The following is a 19,462-nucleotide window of genomic DNA, read 5'->3' on the forward strand; positions in this document are numbered from 1 at the left end:
TCATGTATATGTAGGCATCTCATGTATATGTAGGCATCTCATGTATATGTAGGTATCTCATGTATATGTAGGTATCTCATGTATATGTAGGCATCTCATGTATATGTAGGTATCTCATGTATATGTAGGTATCTCATGTATATGTAGGCATCTCATGTATATGTAGGCATCTCATGTATATGTAGGCATCTCATGTATATGTAGGTATCTCATGTATATGTAGGCATCTCATGTATATGTAGGCATCTCATGTATATGTAGGCATCTCATGTATATGTAGGTATCTCATGTATATGTCGGTATCGCAATGTTAAAGCCCTTTGCATGCCTTTTTTTTTCTTAACACCTGAGACAATGGAACATATTTATCAAGCTCCGTACGGAGCTTGATGCCCCGTGTTTCAGACTCCCTGAAAACAGAAGTTATGAAGTTATGAACAGAAGTTATGAAGCAGCAGTCTAAATACCGCTACTCCATAACCTGTCCGCCTGCTCTGAGGTGGCGGACAGAAATCGACAGAAATCAACCCGATCAAATACGATCGGGTTGATTGACACCCCCTGCTAGCGGCCGATTGTCTGCGTATCCTGTCGGCATTTATCGATGTGCAGCAGACATGATCCACTATATCGGATCATGTCGGCTCGCACCATAATAAATAAGCCCCCTTATGTCTTTAATTAAAATCTTATAATTTTTTATTGGAATATTTAAAAAAAAAAATTTTTTAGATAGAGTTATTATGAGTGTAACTGTACTTTTAAATATATTTTTGATGTGTTTTGTGCAACTTTTTAGTTGAGTGTAATAGTTAACCTTAGCTCTGAAGTTGCGCTATCCTGAGTTAAATTCAATTGCGCTCAAGCGAAAGCATTTACTTTCAATTTGTAATACCAGCACTACTTCCGACCTACGTAAAGAGCCGCAATAAACCCCTTTTCGCTCGTGCACAACAATTTACATGCCACTCATAATCTACCCTAAATGTGTTCAGCTAGCTCCAGGTAGTGCATTACTGCTCCTTTAGTAAAGGATAACAAGAGAATGAAGCAGATTTGATAATAGAAATAAATTAAAAAGTTGTTTAAAATTGTAGGTCCTATCTAAATCATGGAAGAAAAAATTGGGGTTTTGTGTCCCTTTAATTACAAATAATTTGCATTCAAACACATAAGGAAATTATTACCAGTACTAACTGTAACTCTTGTAAGATTTGTATCAAAGTGAGTGAAAATCATTCTAGACACCCACATTCCTACAGCAGTAAGTTGATGGCAGACACAATTTGCATGGAATCTGTATGTTTTTGTTTTTTTTAATATACACTATGAGAAAAGCAGAATGAGAAGAGTTTTTTTTATATGAAAAGAAAATAAACATCTAACATTGTGATTCATTTTTATTATTCATACTGGATTTAGAAGGTAGAAAGGATAATTAGAGTCTGATATCTTTATAGACACAATTTGTTATCTAAAACATGGGTAGACCACAGGAAATTGGGTTTAATGTATTATTGGTTATCACAGGATAAGCTAAGTGGTGCTTTCAACTTTTGTTTTAGAGAATTATCTTATTTTTGAGACTTGAATCTACAGCGTTTGTGTAGAGGTTTATCTAAAGGACTATTTTGGATTGTTGAAAGCATTTTGCTATATATGGATGGTGTTAAAAAATACTTACGCCTAGATTACGAGTTTTGTGTTAGAGGCTGTGCGGTGCTAACAAACAGTTTATGCTCACCGCTCACTTGCAGACAACGCTGGTATTAGGGGTTTTTACAAACCCGGCGTTAGCCCGCAAAAAGTGAGCGTAGAGCAAAATTTAGCTCCACATCTCATCTCAATACCAGTGCTGCTTACGTTAGCGGTGAGCTGGCAAAACGTGCTCGTGCACGATTTCCCCATAGGAATCAATGTCGGGAGAGCCGGCTGAAAATAAACCTAACACCTGCAAAAAAAGCAGCGTAAAGCTAATGCAGCCCCATTGATTCCTATGGGGAAACACATTTTATGCCTACACCTAACACCCTAACATGAACCTCGAGTCTAAACACCCCTAATCTTACACTTATTAACCCCTAATTTGCCGCCCCCGACATCGCAGCCACCTGCATTATATTATTAACCCCTAATCTGCCGCTCCGGACACCGCTGTCACCTACATTATACTTATGAACCCCTAATCTGCCGCCCCCAACATCGCAGACACCTACAATTTATTTATTAACCCCTAATCTGCTGCCCCCTATGTCGCCGCAACCTACCTACATTTATTAACCCTTAATCTGCCGCCCCCAACGTTGCCGAAACTATAATAAAGTTATTAACCCGCAAACCTAAGTCTAACCCTAATCCTAACACCCCCTAACTTAAATATAATTAAAATAATTCTAAATAAAATTACTACAATTAACTAAATAATTCCTATTTAAAACTAAATAATTTAAAATACATTAATGGAAAAACCATTTTACAGTGTACTGTCCCTTTAATAACTATTTAATAACTATTGTACCTAGTTAAAATAAATACAAACTTACCTGTAAAATAAATATAAACCCTAAGCTAGCTACAATGTAACTATTAGTTATATTGTAGCTATCTTAGGGTTTATTTTATCGGTAAGTATTTAGTTTTAAATAGGATTAATTTAATTATGTTAAATTTATTTTGTTTAATTTAAATTATATTTAAGTTAGGGGGGTTAGACTTAGGGTTAGACTTAGGTTTAGGGGTTAATAAATTTATTATAGTAGCGGCGACGTTGGGGTAGGAAGATTAGGGATTAATAAATGTAGGTAGGTGTCGGCGACGTTGGGGGGGCAGATTAGGGGTTAATAAAATTTAACTAGTGTTTGCGAGATGGGAGTGTGGCGGTTTAGGGGTTAATACATTTATTAAAGTGGTGGCGATGTCCGGTCAGCAGATTAGGGGTTAATAATTGTAGGTAGGTGGCAGCAACGTTGGGGACGGCAGATTAGGGGTTAAAAAATATAATGTAGGTGTCGGCGATGTTAGGGGCAGCAGATTAGGGGTTCATAGGTATAATGTAGGTGGCGGCGATGTCCGGTCGGCAGATTAGGGGTTAAAAAAAATTATTTTAGTGTTTGCGATGTGGGGGGACCTCGGTTTAGGGGTTAATAGGTAGTTTATGGGTGTTAGTGTACTTTTTAGCACTTTAGTTAAGAGTTTTATGTTAGCCCATAAAACTCTTAACTACTGACTTTTAAATGCGGTAGGAGTCTGGACAGGAGAGGGTCTACCGCTCACTTCTTCCAAGACTCGTAATACCAGCATTAGGCAAATCCCATTAAAAAGATAGGATACGCAATTGACGTAAGGGGATTTGCAGTAGCCTTGAGTCGCAGAAGAAAAGTGAGCGGTACACCTGGACCTGCCTGACTCGTAATACCAGCAGGCGGTAAAAAGCAGCGATAGGACCCCTTAACGCTGCTTTTTTACCCTAACGCCAAACTCGTGATCTAGCCGATTGTGTTTTGAAGCCACAACCTAATATAATGGGTTGAGCTTGTAGGTATCATCAGATCTCATTACTTTATCACATTGTGTACATATACCTGATTCTTTATCTTATATCTGTTCGTAAACCAATCACCAGTACTTGGAGAGAACAATGGAAAATTAACATTTTATTACCTTATCTCTTCTATAACCCACTGGTAGTGTAATTCCTTCTACTAGCTGTGTTAATACAGCTTGACCTGGAGGCCCAAAACTTTAAGGATGGGTGGGGATACCACAGCCTAAATAAAATATTTTAAATGCCAATATAAGGCTAATGGAAAACTTGCAAACAATTTAATACACTCCAGCAGGTAAAGTGGATCATTGGGAACAAAACAAAGGGGAGTACATTTTTGAGTAAACTGTCCCTTTAAAGTCCTGTTGGTTGTTGGACTTCCTTCCTAAATGATAACTGTTTTAAGTTTATTTTGGCTTTTAACCAAGAATCATTGTTTATTTGTTACTGTTTTTATTGTTCTCTGTTTAGTTTTTTTATACTTATTGTATGACGTAAATTCATAAGCATATCCATCACTAATTCAGAATTTGAGTTAAGAAATGCTCCTGAAAACTTCACATCCAATGACCCTGTCACTACCACACATACCCCACCCCCCGTCAACCTCATACCACCATGGCCAATCTAGATAAGAAAAAATTAAACATTCTTACAGTTAACACAAAAGGATTAAATAACTCCTACAAATGCAATATAGCCCTTAGAGACTTTGCAAATAAGAATGGAGATGTTTTCCTACAAGAATACCACTTCTTAAAGAACCCAATACCTTCTTATACAAATTCGGCCCGCATACTATGCCTAAAACACTATTAAGACTAAAGGGGTTGGTATACTCATCAAAAAAGGAATACCTTTCCAACTCTATGATGCACATAAAGATAACAAAGGTAGAAACCTTATCCTTGTGGGTAAAATATACAATACTACTGTCACCGTAGTATGTATTTACGCTCCCAACGTTAATCAAGACAAGTCTGTAAAATCTCTAAAAAATATTAGAAGTCACAAAAGGTCTCCTAATTGTATGAGGAGACCTTAACACAACCCTAGATCCCCTATTGGATAACTCCAATCGTACCTCATCTACCCCACAAAGAATAATTAACAAAATCAAACAACATTTGAGAGACCTTACTGTTCACTCCACCCCGAATCTAGGGACTTCACATTTTTTTCCCACCCCCACTCCCAATTCTCTCAAATTGATTATTTCTTTTTAGATCTTAACACACTAGCCCTAGTGACACAATCCTCCATTGTACCCTCCACCTGGACATATCACTCAATAGTATCATGCATAATACAATGGCCCTCCGCATCACCAATATCTTATATATGGAGGATTAATGAGAAGCCCTGAACCACCCAATTTATAGCGAAAAATTTGAAAAATCACTATCGGAATATTTCTCCCTCAACACAGGCTCAGTACCTCGTTTGCAAACAGTATGGGATGCTCACAAAAGTAACATTAGAGGTGAATTGATAAGTGCCCACTCACATTACACTAAACAACAAAGAATAGCCCTACACAATTCTCTTAACAAAGTCTCTGACTTGGAAACCAAACTTAGATCAGATCCCACAAATAAAAATCTCACTACTAGGTAGGGAATGTAAGCAGTAAGACTTCAAACTCCACCAAACCTATTACGAAGGTGACAACAAATTAGCAGAATTTTCGTGAGAAAACTTTAACGTAAAACTAACAGAACATATATCCTATCGATCAAATCACATAACAATACTACCTATAACAATACCAATACCATTGTGGAAACCTTTTGAACGTACTATCAAAACCTATATAATTTACCTAACACACACCACACCACAAGCTCAGAAGATTTAGGAGATGCAACAAATCTAATAGATCATTACAGATATCCCTATCCCCAAAATATCCAAGATACAACAAAACCTTCTGGACAGCCCATTCACACTTGATGAAATACAAAGAACTATTATAGACTTGCCAACAGATTAAGCTCCCAGACCAGACGGATTCACTAACTATTACTATAAATGATATATTAATATTCTATCCCCCCAACTACTAACCCTATTCAACTCAATCTCTAACACTGACTCTTTCTCAGCCCAAACCCTAGAAGCACATATTTCCATTATCCCCAAACCTGGACCCTGCATATGTTGAAAATTACAGACCAATCTCCCTACTGAACACATATCTTAAGATCTTTGCAAAACATTAGTTAATCGACTGAATTCCGTCCTTCAAGATTTAATCCATAGGGACCAGGTGGGATTTGTCCCCTCTTGAGAGGCAAAAGACAATACTGTCAGAATTATTGACCAAATTGATCATGCCAAAACTCACAATATTCCCTTCCTGATTCTGTCAACTGACGCGGAAAAAGCTTTTGACCGTGTCGGTTGGCACTTTTTAAAAAATGTGCTTCTGAAAATGAATATAGGACCTGAGTTCATAGCCAAAACTTTTGCAATGTACTCCTCTCCTTCAGCCCGTGTATGGGTAAACGGTTCATTATCAGCTCCCTTCCATATTTCAAATGGCACCAGACAGGGATGACCCTCTCCCCCCTACTTTTTGCTTGTATGATTGAAATCCTTGCCCTAAAAATTCCTAAACATCCCAACATAACAGGTCTATCAATAGCAAATACACAACATAAAATAATGCATTATGCAGATGACGTCCTATTTTGCATCACTAATCCTATGATATCAATACCCCACATAATACAACAATTAGAAGAATTTGGCAGTATGTCAAATTTTCTCATTAATAAAAATAAATATGAAATTCTAAATATAAACCTCCCCCCATAGAAGAACATAGAGCTTGGAACATATGCCCTTTTAAATGGCAACACACATCCCTTAAATACCTAGGGATGCATTTAACTCCCAACCCTGAAGACCTTTTAAAGCTCAATTACAAAACACTCCTCACTGCCATAATCACAGACCTCTACTCTTGGATGAGGAAATACACCACTTGGATAGGTAGAATCAACATCATTAAAATGAACGTTCTTCCTAGACTACTCTATATACTACAGACCCTTCCTATCCCACGAATTAATAACTTTATAACCTATTACAGAAAAAAATATTTGAGTTCATTTTGGAGACACTGCAAAGCTCGGATTAATAGAAAAATCATGCTTCTCCCAATGACACTAGGTGGTCTAGGGGTCCCGTACCTTCATAAATATAGACAAGCAGTTCACCTCTAATGTATTATAGATTGGTGTTCAAACAAACAAAACAAAATATGGGTCCAACTCAAACATGACATCACACAAAATACTCACCAAAAGACAGAGACAAATTAACACAAACCATAAAGGAAACGCTAACTATGTGGGACAAAATCATAGTAGATAGCCCACATATCTCTTCTAAAATATCACCACTAACACCATTAACCAGAAATTTAGAATTCGAACGGGGACTCTCATATATATAAAAAAAATATTAGGTCCAAACAACAGATAGCTCCAGATCTACCATATAGGTAACGAACAACAATCTGCTACCCCAACCGATTTGATTGTGATGGGTTACCCCGCCTTCACTAACTGGCTATTCTATAGGCAATGCCTTTCATATATATCATCACACCCTCAAAATAGGAACATTATTAGACAACTAACAACCTTTGAATCTCTATGCACAAAACCCTCCCCAACCAGACACACTCTTTCACAAACGTACAACATACTACAACAACTCCCCCCAGTCACATACCATATTACATAGAAAGATGGAACTCCAGACTCAGAATAGACATTACACATGCAGACTCAATGCATATTTACTCAAGCATTAAAAAATCCTCCATCTCCTGCAGATACTTGGAACTCAATGTAAAAATACTGCAGAGATGATATTTAACACCAGCAAGATGCAAAAAAAATATATAACTTCAGCACCGCAAACTGCTGGAGATGCGGATCACCCATAGGACACATGAGCCACATATGCTGGCTATACTCTAAAATAACAGACATGTGGACACTAATTTCACAAGATACAAGCAAATCCTATAAAGATCCATCCCCCTCGACCCATGCCTATGGCTCATTAAAAATACTCCCAAAACATGCACTACACCGATAAGGAAACTGTTCAACATCATAAGCAATAGCTTTAAAATCCTAATAGCCAGAAATTGGAAATCAGACAAAATGTCCACAATAGCACAATGGTGACAAGAGGTCACTAAAACTCTTTCCCTAGAGGAATTCCACTTCTTGAAATCACAAAAGCAATCATTATGGGAAACATATATAAAACCTAATTAACACTCTTAATCTCCCTTTCTTTACACATACAACGCTATTAAGAGTTCTTGGTCAAATAAAGAATTTGCTATAAGTGATTACGCCCTTTACTCGTGTATCTCATATCTTGATTTCATATAAAAACCTGTATGACTTTGACTTTCAATAACAATTTTAAAAATAAAAAAAAAATTAAAAAAAAATTGCATGTCCTATCTGAATCATGAAAGGTTAATTTTGACTAGAATGTTCCTTTAACCATATACATAATTCAATGGGTTTTTTTTTTTACTAATTCAAACAGCAAGTTTGGAATGGTATACATAGATAAAAGCCAAAAATCACTTGATGGTTCCACACAGAAACTCTGATACATTGAAATGGGGTGAGGCATTGATTGAAAACATTAGTAATTGCTGAGGTAAGAGAAAGTGTTATCACCATGAAGGATGAGAGAAACTGAATATACCACTTGCCACAGTAATTTGGATGATTTTCATTCTTCCTCTGTTAGTGAAAGAGAATTCCCAGAACCACTGTCAAATATCTCATAATGATAAAGTATGACCTAACATTGTATGTCCATGTTAACCATGTATTTCTTTTAGAGATTAAAGTGAAAGTAAACTATCCACAACCTCTATGCCGCACCGAAAAATATGTCTTCAAATATGTTGTTTAATTGATCGTTTTTTTAAAAGCTCTATTTTTATCACATTTATTTGCCTATTTAATATTGAATTAAAAAAAATAAGTTAGCAACTACATAAAATGTTAGTATGTGAATCCATGGCATTAAAACAGTATATGAAAAATTACTTTAAATGAATTATTTAGCATTTTTTTAAATATTGTTTATTATTGATACCTCAGATGTAATTAAATATTCACATGTTAGTGCATTAAAACCACAAGAATAATAAAAATACAAATATATATTTTTTAAATAAACAAGAAAAACTATCCTTTAAAGACCCATCAACTAAATTGATTGATGTTACCAGGTGCAAAAATCAATCAAGGCTGAGAAAGTGCCATAAAAATATTTAGAATTTAATAGTGACAGTGATCAATAAGAAAGGGATGACTTTACAAGGTTCTAAAAACATATTGCAGCTACATTTGACTTGCTTTTCAAGTGGTCTAATCTTAAATCAAGATATGCTGACGAAGGGTAACAAATCCTCTCAAATAGACTGGTGTTAAAGGGATTGGGGACTGGAGTACTAAACAGAAACAGCTGAGCAGCTTTATGTTAGTGAGTGTATTCTCCCTTTACACTTTAACCATACTAGAAAAATAAAGAAAAACACAAGGTATTTAAATCAAACAAAGATGACTATGCGCTTGATTTATCAATCAAGGGCGGACAGGGGTCTACATATTCGCCCCTGTCTGCCCCAGCTCTCTTCCGGCGGGCAGCAATCCGCTGCCGGAATGTAACATTGCACACAAGCCTTATTTTGCGCTCATGTGCAATGCCGCCACCCTACTCACAGAAAGCCAATCCCGCGGGGGCAGGAGCTCTCAATCTCCCTGGTCAGACGAGACCGGGGAGATCAAAATTCTCCACATAAGAGGTGGAGAAGAGGGTAGAGAAGGATGACCGCTGCTTGATAAATAGTGACTGCAGGTTGTCTTGTAAGAACCTGCAATCATAGGGAGGAGAGGGGCTTGATAAATCGAGCCCTTTATAGCCCATAATTATCAGTTCATTAAATGGATAGGAAAGACAAAATTAAACTTTCAAGAATACACTTTTAAAATCACTTCCATTTTTGTTACAAAACTTCTTCTGAACATCAGCTGGCATTCACAAATCAACTATGAAAAAGCACAGCACCTCCTGGGTAGTGCACTCTGCTGTAGAGTTGCTGCCAAACCTACAGTCACATTTCTGTCACCAGCTGCACTTAAAGGGATATAAAACCCATTTTTTTTCTTTCATGATTTAGGTAGAGCATACAATTTAAAACAACTTTCCAGTTTATTTCTTTTATCAAATTGACACATGAGGTGAGCCAATGACAATAAGCATATATATGCAGCCACCAATCAGCAGATAGCACCAAGGTGCTTTACTGCACCTGAGGTTACCTAGATAAACCCCTTCAACAAAGGATAACAATAGAAGAAAGCAAATTAAATAATATAAGTAAATTGGAAAGTTATTTAAAACTGTATGCTCTGTATTAAAGGGACAGTAAAGTCATAATTAGACGTTCATGATTAAGTATTAAAGAGACCTTATTGCATCTTAACATGGTCACATACAAAGCAACGTTTTGAGCACCTAGATCTTAATCATGCTGATCTAATACAAAATCACACACTATTATATAACCAAACCTTCTTTCCATCACCATTCAGAGTTCAGTTGTACATGTGCCATCTAGTGGTCTAACCTAAAAATTCAATTAAAAGAAACTAATTAGTTTCTTAGTTACAATAAAAATACTATATCCAATATTAAAAACATACTAAATATTATCAAATATACAGGAGTAGATTGCAGTTACAGTTAATACACAGACAAATCCAACTGTTTATTCATACCAGTTGGTTGCATTGAATTTAACTTTCTTTCAAGTAGAAGTTCTCTATCATCCCCTCTTCGTGAGCATGGTACATAGTCAATAATCTGATATTGTATTTGGCTAATGTTATGACCAAACTGTTAAAAGTGAGAAGAAACAGGTGTCATAGACCAATGTAAATTCTCCCACATGGACACTTAATTAAATATTTTGCAAAAATAGTCTCACAAGTAAATTATCCCCTAATAACAAATGTTTTACCTTTTAATGGATGTATAAAATGTGGACCCTTAATCAAGGGGTTCAATTTTGTTCTTTACAATCCCTGGACCCCATTAAAAAAAATGTATACTATGCTTGTGTGCTACTACTGGCTTGTAGCAGTAGCACTAGCTATTACTTTAACTTTCTTTAAATTTAAGCTGCTGTGCAGCTTTTTCTCTGCTGCACTGAAGACATTCCCCATAATAAAAAGAAGACAAACAGATTTTGCCCCCATGAATTAAATTTTGGACACATCATTTTTTTTTGTTTGTGCACATATCTAATATGAATTTTACTATGTGACATTGTTTTTACTGTGGTACGCTTAAACTGACACATTTCACTGTCTATTAAAGGACCAGTAAATACAGTAGATTTGCATAATCAACAAATGCATGATAACAACAAGACAATGCAATAGCACTTAGTATGAACTTCCAGTGAGTTGTAGATTTTTTTATGACAAATTTCAAACTTATGTCTAATTCCACTTTCACTGCATCATATGACACACATCAGCCAATCACAAATGCATAAACGTATATTCTGTGAATTCTTGCACAAAAGTGTAAATATAAAAAGACACTGCACATTTTCTAAATTGAAGTAAACTGGAAAGTTGTTTAAAAGTGCATACTCTATCTGAATCATCAAAGTTTGATTTAAACTTGAGTGTCCCTTTAACCTTTTTTGAATTTGCACCTCGGCTAAACATTTTTAAACAAATTGATGTTGAGCCCTTGAGTATTCTTTGTTTATGGTCCAAGTACTCCTATGGAACACATGCTACAAACAGAGAACCTATTGTGCAGAGAAATCATAAATGTCAGTATTTATAGTGTAGAGAAATCATTATATTTAGCTTGGGGATACAGATAATTGAAGTTTGTTAGTGTCTTTTGGTTTATGGACCACAGATGTACTTTTAAAAGTTATATGTTATATTCATAAAATCCTGTATGTCATTTATCGTTTATTTTAAATTCAATATGGACTGTAAACAGAGAGGTTTTCCTACTATAATTCATATTTAGTTTATATAAAGGGGACTTGAAACCCAACATTTTATTGCGATTCAGAAAGAGCATGCAGTTTTAAACAAGTTTCCAATTTACTTCTATTATATAATTTGCACCTTAATATCCTTTGTTGAAAATCTTGCCTAGGTAGGCTCAGGAGCACCAGTGCAATACTAGGAGCTAGGTGCTGATTGGTTGTAGCTAGCTAGACCCATTACTAACACTCTGACCTCTCATCATTGATTCATAGAGGCCGAATTATGAAAGGTCTTGCAGACAGTGAGGATCAGGTCCGCAAGACCTCGCTGAATGCGGAGAGCAATACGCTCTCCGTATTCAGCAATGCACCAGCAGCTCACAAGAGCTGCTGTTGCAATGCCGTCCCCGCAGGGAGGTGTCAATCAACCCTATCGTATTCGATCGGGTTGAATTGCAGCGATTCCTGTCCACCTCATCAGAGCAGGCGGACAGGGTTATGGAGCGGTCTTTGTGAACGCTGCTCCATAACTTGTGTTTCTGGCGAGTCTGAAGACTCGCCAGAAACACGGGCCATCAAGCTCCGTTTGGAGCTTGATAGATAGGCCCATAGTATTAACATTTTTCTAGTATTCTTTTGTCTGAAATATCTATTCTTCCTATAAGCCAATGAACAGATGTTAACCCTATCTTGCTCATAATCCAAGTTGTCATGCATACATTTCTTTAGCTTAATATTATCAATCTCCTACCTGGACACCTTAACTGATTTCTTGCAAAATCTTGTCCTGTTCACCATATTTAGTCTGATTAAGAAGATGGTTCAACTCTGGATAGTAGCCAGTTCTCATAAACTATCAAGTTGGATTGCCTTATAAGCTATGGTTTGTGCACAATTCCTTCTTTGGACAGACTCTTTTAGTGCCTGGTTTTTAATTATCACTAATTGTCGTCAGCAGGAAAGATAGATAAGGTGATAAAGCCCATTACTTTTTTAGAGAATAGGAGTTTAGAGAACCAACGATTTTCTTAGTTAAATTACAGAAAAAGGGAACACATATTAAATAATGAAAGGATATTGCAGTAATTTTTTTAACTACACATAATTAAATATTTTATATTACAATCTCATACTGTTAATATTCCTTTATACAAACAGATTATATACATTATTAAGAACACCTGATTGGTCAAGTTGTTGCATTTCAGACTTCAATTATTAACCTTTTACGGACACAAAACAATATCCATCAATTTTAAGGAGACATCTTGACTCTAAATACTCTAAACACTCTAAACATGGTGCTCTAAATGCACATTAAATGGACTCCTCTCTCTCTCTCATAAAAACAATAATAACAAATTATAATACATTTATTTGTGGAAAATATCAAAGTTAAATAGCCACACACATATATATACAGAACAAAAAGAGAAAAAAAAATAATAATAAAATGTAAAATAATGTCAAAAGCATACAAAACTATCTCTATTATAAATGTAGATATTATAACCATGCCAGCTGTAGTGTTATATCACCAATGGTAAGTTTCATAAGCTGCTTTTAAAATGAAAAATGATCTAAACTACCAGCACAGTAAAGTAAAACATTCTATGAAAAATGTACATGTATATATTATTAACTAAAGTGATATATGTTTTTTTTTGTGTGGTGCAATGATTAAGTTTTAGTTTGTTTTAACATTAACTTGAAAAGTTCATTGATAAAAGCCATAATTAGAAATAAGAGTTTATGGTGCAAAATAATTCAATACTGTATTGTTTTCTATTTATTCAGATGTATTGTCTACCCTCTGTGTAAGCCATTAAAAGGACATAAAACAGGTTGAGATCTGTGCATAGCCTAAAAGGGCTAATTAATTAAAAATGGTTTGCATTAAAAAATTGTTTAAAAGTTGCTGGCAAGTATTTTAAAATAATTTAAAAAAATAAGCGAAATTCATTACATAGCTTAGCTGCCTGGAGCAGCTAACTCCACCCCTCTTATCTGTGTTTAGACACCGGCATTGTATTTCAACTGAGTTCACAGCTTCTAGGCATGCTCCGGCAGATAATCCCTATTCACTTTTACATTCTACCAAAAGAACAATAGGTATAGATACAGCCATAAAAGGAAATGTGTGGGGTGGGGGGGGGGTTAGAGCTTTACAATTCAGAAACTAAAAATAAAGGGTTAATGGTGAGGCACTGTAGTATAAATTTCCAGGTAAAGTAACTAAAGTACATATTATTATATTTTGTCTCTATCTCAACTTGTTTTATGTCCATTTAATTCCATTCTCATTTAGGATATTTACAAAACTGTCATACCCCCCAGCTAAAGGTCTCATAGTAATTCAGAGGTTATGATAAAACAGTCTTTGTTTAGCAAATACACAATCAATTGTGAAAGCTGAGTATCTTTGGGGATGTAGTATTCATCTTAATTTTGAATATTTCATATCTGGTTAGCGCACTTGAAAAAATGTTATCGGATTTGTGTTATTTTTTGGGTGTCCACTTTTTGTGCTCCATTGAAGTCTATGGGGGGATACATTAACGCGGTATCCTTACGATTTTTCTGCAATATTATATAATGACATAAGATTTCCTTCATTGAGCACTTGTGGATTGCCATATCCGATGGCCTATTTGAAAAGAAAAATTCTTAATAGAGTTGTTTTTTTGCTACTAATGTTAGAAATATCAGGTCCCATTACAAGGTTCATAACCAGGGACCCTGTCTGCATGGGATTGAGGCAAGCAAGAATTTACTTCAGGTTTCAAAAACCAATAACTTTTAAAGCAGGGTTTTGGATTGTGCTCAAGTGAAACAATTAACACTTGTATATGAGTACAATGAGAGTTATCCATTAAGCATAGGGCACTAAAAACATTTCTTTAAGATGCTTTGGTTAATGTTTTGGTAATACCAGATCAATCTTTATTTTTTGCGTAAGGTTAAAGGTATTATAACACACCCTGTACTTTTGATTGATCTCCACTTGTAATCTAGGCATTTATACATAAAATAGATGCAACGTTTAATCTACTTTTAAAGTGAATGTAAATTCAGATGAATCGGTGCCCAGTTTTTAATAATCTTTATAAATACAATGGCACTTTAATTCATCAAAATTTACATTTCACTTGTTTTCTTCAAATACTTACCTTTTAATCTTCACAGCCACTCCAGCGATTCCCCCGGCCGTCGGAAGCCTCTTCATACGTCAGAAATGACGAATACGGCTTCCTCCAATCACGGCTTCTCCCCCAGGGGAATCATGGCCTGAGGCAACGCCATGATTGGAGGAAGTCGGATTCGTCATTTTGGACCCTTGAAGAGGGCTTGCGACGGGCGGAGGAAGCGCTGCAGCAGCTGTCAAGATTAAAAGGTAAGTTTTTGAAGAAAACGAGTGAAATGTAAATTTTGATGAATTAAAGTGCCCTTGTATTTAATAGGATTATTAGAAACCGGGCACCGATTCATCTGAATTTACATTCACTTTAAGAACCTAATAAAATATAAAGAACTGCAATGCTTCCCCAAGTGGAATTATATTTTACTTGTCTGGTGATCATTTTGCCAATGTGTTCAGGGGTGGAACTACAGGGGGTGCAGAGGGCAAAACTGCGATCAGGCCCCTGAGGGTGGGAGCCCAGCTAAAAAAAAAAAAAAAGACCTGCTACTGCCTGCACTGATATCATGTGAGTGTGACATGATGCTTCACTAGTGTATTTGTCTCTGACTACAGGGGATAGTGTTTCTGTTTTACCCATTGGTGTTTATGTGTGTGTGTGTGTATGTGTGTATGCATGTATGTGTATGTTTGTGGAACCAGCAAATTATAGACCTTGTTACTACTGCATGGGGGGAGGGGGTAAACAGTGTCACTATACAGTACCAACATATACAGTACGGGGGGGGGCTGGACCATGTCACAGACTACTGTGGTCACTTTATAAAGTACTGGGATGGGTAGGGTCAGGCCAGCCATCTCACCGGCAGATTACAGACTGTGTCACTAACTCACTATATACAGTACTGGTGGGTTAAACAGTGTCACTATATACAGTACTGGTGGGTTAAACAGTGTCACTCTACAGTACTGGTGGGTTAAACAGTGTCACTATATACAGTACTGGTGGGTTAAACAGTGTCACTATATACAGTACTGGTGGGTTAAACAGTGTCACTATATACAGTAATAGGGGGTAAGACCATCCCACAGACTGTATTAAATTAAAAAAAAAATAAAAAAAAATATGTTTAAAATTCACCTTTTTTTTGGGGGGGGGGGGGCTTCTTAGATTCTTGCACCTGGGCTCTGTGGTTTCTAGTTACGCCTCTGAATGTGCTGTTGCATTTAAAAGCAAGCCTGTGTATTCAAAAAAGAGCTAAACATTTTTGGCTTGATGTAGTGGAGATGATTGTAATGGAAACCATTGTTGGGTGAAAGGATAATGTATCATTGTCAGTGCATGTTTGACTAAAAGGCATGTAGCTCACCTAACCACAGTTGCCATGTATTAAAATAAGAGTATTTGTATTGCTTTGCAATTAAATTATACAATTTATGGAAATATTTTATACCTAATAATTCAATTTAGAAGCAACATCTTGCATGGTATGTAAGTTTACATATTTCTCTGGCTGCTTTTTATTCATTTTCAGAGAGTAAATATACATGGCCCATGCAGTCGTTTTCTATCGGCTAATTAACTACTGCTTGTTGCCATAGGGACAGCTGCAACTTGGAACAATTATTTTGAGATTTGTTATTGCTTGATGAAAATACTTTTAGAATTAACAGAAGGCCAATCATTTCTTTAGAGTGTGTTTGTATTTAAAAAATTTTAAAAAATATACTGACACTTTCTTCACATGGAGAGTAAATGGCTCAAGTGTATGTGGTCATATGTTTTTATGCTCTTTCTTCCATGTTTCCAGATATACAAACTGCTGGTGACTTTTCCCTTTAGTTCTTCAAATGGCTATTGTTCTAAGACAAGAGCCTGGTCCATTGGATATTGCATAAGTAATGGTTAGGTATTCTTATCTCTTTATAGAGAGTAACTTTCCAAAATGATTGTCTTAAACAGTAGTCTATTCATATAGGGTCAATAATAGAAATTTTTAGGGATAATCTGGGAGTGCAATTTAACAACCCCTATATTACATGCAGAACATAATAAAACTATATGGGAATTTATTTACCTAAACCACATCCTTTTGTAATAGGGGTCCAAATTACATATGGCGTGCAATATCACTGGACCGCGCTTATTAGACATTAGAGCGTGACTTAATATTACAAGTCCATGGTAAATCACATTTACCAAAGAAGGGTTAGCGCAATCAACATTGCTCTAGCACAACGTATACTTTCAATGGAGATCACGAACATAATAACTTGCACTCATATTACAAGTTAAAAGTTATGGTTTGTGCTCGAAAAAGCTAAACTGCTCTAGAATATTTAGCGCAACTTGAGAAGTGTAAGGGTTACAAAAGGCTGCACAAAAGACATCAAAAACATATTAAAATAAACTATTACACTCATAAATACACTTTTACTTAAAAAAATATAATTTAAATATGCATAGGTTTAGAATGGGTTGAAAAGGGATATGGTATATGGCAAGGCATCTGACTGGGAAGGAATCCAATATATATATATCACCTAGATTACGAGTTTTGCGCTAAACAGGGTGCATTACGAGTTACTGAAAAGCCTCCTTGTGCGTGCAATATGGTTGCCTTAAGCTCCATACCACACAAAAGCCAAGGGCTGATTTGATGTGCTCGTGCAAGCTTTCCCCCATAGACATCAATAGGGAGAGAGTGCTAGAAAAAAACCTAACACCTGAAGTGCAGAATGTAAAATCTCAGTAACGCAACCCCATTGAAGTCTATGGGTAAAAAAGTTACATTTAAGCCTAACATAAACCCCAAGTCTAAACACCATTAATATGCCGCCCCCGACATCACATACACCTAAATAAAGTTATTAACCCCTAATTTGCTGCCCCAACATCGCCAACAGTAATAAAAGTTATTAACCCCTATTCTGCAGCTACCGACATCGCAGACACCTAAATAAAGTTATTAACCCCTATTCCGCAGCTCCCTGACATCGCCGACACTATAACAAAGCTATTAACCACTAATCCGCCAGCCCGCCTAACTTAAAATTAAAATTACAATATAACTATCTTAAAATAAATAAAAACTTACCTGTTAAATAAAAATAAAACTAAAATTAAACTATAAACTAACATTACTATTCTAATAAAATAAAAAAATACTATAAAAAAAAAAAATCTAACTTACAAATTTTCAAAAACCTAACACTACGAAATAAATTTAAAAATTTAAATTTACAAGAATTATTAATACTAAATTACAAAAAATAAAAAACAAAAATTATCAAAAATAAAAACAATTTTAATCTAACAGCCCTATAAAAATAAAAAGCCCCCCCAAATAAAAACACCCCCTAGCCTACAATAAACTACCAAAAGCCCTTAAAAGGGCCTTTTGTTGGGCATTGCCTTAAGTTCTTCGAACAGTAAAACCCACCACCCAGCCAACCCCCCCAAAATAAAAAAAACTAACTCTAAAAAAAAACTAAGCTACCCATTGCCCCTAAAGGGGCATTTGTATGGGCGTTGCCCTTAAAAGGGCATTCAGCTCTTTTTCACTGCCCTTAAAAGGACATTCAGCTCTTTTACAAAAGCCCAAAGCCCTAATCTAACCCCCCCAAAAAAAACTAACACTAACCCAATAAAATCTACTCACGGTTCCAGAATTCCGGACATCAATCTTCATCAAGGCGGCGAGAAGTCTTCATCCAGACAGCGACAACTTCATCCATCTCGGGGACCTCTTCCATCTTCATCCTGGTGGTGCGGAGCGGAGCTTTTCTGGAAGCTGATCCCATCCTGCGCAGATCGTCCTCTTCATACGGTCACCGTCGTACATTGAAGTTGAATGCAAGGTAGCCGTTTCAAAATAGTGTACCTTACATTCCTATTGGCTGATTTGATTCTTCAAATTCAAATCAGCCAATAGGATGAGAGCTTCTGAAATCCTATTGGCTGTTCAAAACAGCCAATAGGATGAGAGCTACTGAAATCCTATTGGCTGATTTGAACAGCAGAATCCATAACTACTGGTCTCAGATGGATGGCGGTATGGATAGTGACGGTATAGGCTGTAACGCAAGCTTTTTAGCCTCAAGGCACAACCTGTAATACCGGCGCTATGAAAATCCCACACAAAAACGTCATTTTTTTGAGTGCGGAATGGACGTTGCATTACAGGCTAAAATGCTTGCGTTACAGCTATACTGACACGACTCATAATATGCGTTCCTGGCCATTAAACTGGAATTGCAATTTTTTTTAGCGTTAAAAGCCGTACTGCAACACTTGTAATCTAGCCAAAAGTTAGGTCCGTAAATAATTGGACACACACATTTTTCAAAATTCTGGCTCTGTATACCACCACAATGGATTTGAAATGAAACAACTGAGATGCAATTGAAGTGCAGACTTTCATCTTTAATTCAAGGGGTTCAACAAAAATATTGTATGAAACGTTTAGGAATTGCAATAATTTTCATACAAATTGGACAAATGGCTGATTTAAACAGCTAATAGGATTTAGGCAGTTCTCATCCTATTGGCTGATTTGAATTTTTCAGCCGATAGAAATGCAAGGGTACCCCAATATAAAAGGGGTACCTTGCATTCAATTTTTAGTGTGCAGCAGATGATCGCATGAAGAGGATCTCCATGTCCAACCAATAGACCTCCGCCTCTGCACATCCACCGACC

Source organism: Bombina bombina, chromosome 3, assembly GCF_027579735.1.
Source record: "Bombina bombina isolate aBomBom1 chromosome 3, aBomBom1.pri, whole genome shotgun sequence".
Classification (NCBI taxonomy): Eukaryota; Metazoa; Chordata; class Amphibia; order Anura; family Bombinatoridae; genus Bombina; species Bombina bombina.